This window comes from Penaeus monodon, chromosome 24 (genome assembly GCF_015228065.2).
Source record: "Penaeus monodon isolate SGIC_2016 chromosome 24, NSTDA_Pmon_1, whole genome shotgun sequence".
NCBI lineage: Eukaryota > Metazoa > Arthropoda > Malacostraca > Decapoda > Penaeidae > Penaeus > Penaeus monodon.
Genome location: NC_051409.1, coordinates 28,962,486 through 28,963,141, shown reverse-complemented (window position 1 = coordinate 28,963,141; position 656 = coordinate 28,962,486).

Sequence of the window (656 nt, the reverse complement as noted above, 5' to 3'; positions counted from 1 at the left end):
GGCGGACGCGGGATGCCGTTGGAGAAGAGGAGGAGGCTGGACCGAGGCTCAAAGGGTGGAGGTTGAAGGAGGAGGATTGCGGCGTCAAGAAGAAGGCGTCGGGAGGGAGGCCTTAGGTGACAGCAGAGAAGGCCCTAAGACCGGGCAACTGCTGCAGTGGTGAGGAGGACGGCTAGGAAGGCGCTTGGAAGGGAGAGAGGAAGACAGGGAGACTCGGAGGTGGAATGAGGAAGTCCAGTAGAGTATAAGGAAGGAAAAGGTCAGAAAAAAAGGATAGTCAGGAGAAGGATGGAACTAGATATTACTATTAGGTAATGCGACGTATGACAAAGAGAGGGATGGCAGAGAGAATGCCATGGAAGCGTATGAGGCGAGAAGTGAAGAAGAATAAGAGGACTTGTATTAATGTACAGCAGGCTAGGGTAATAAAAAGTGCACATAGAAATGTGCTGGCACGCGAGGTAAATGTGTTGAGAATGTAGATGGAGTACTCTGAGAAGCTAGAGAATGGAGGAAAATTAGAGAAATAGAGAGAGAGGAGGATGGACGATGTAGCGGAAGGTGAATCACGAAGCCCAGAGGATTATCAAGGAGGAGATGAAGAGAATGGGCAAAGGAAAAGTGGCGAATTTTAACCAGACTATCTAATAAAATCT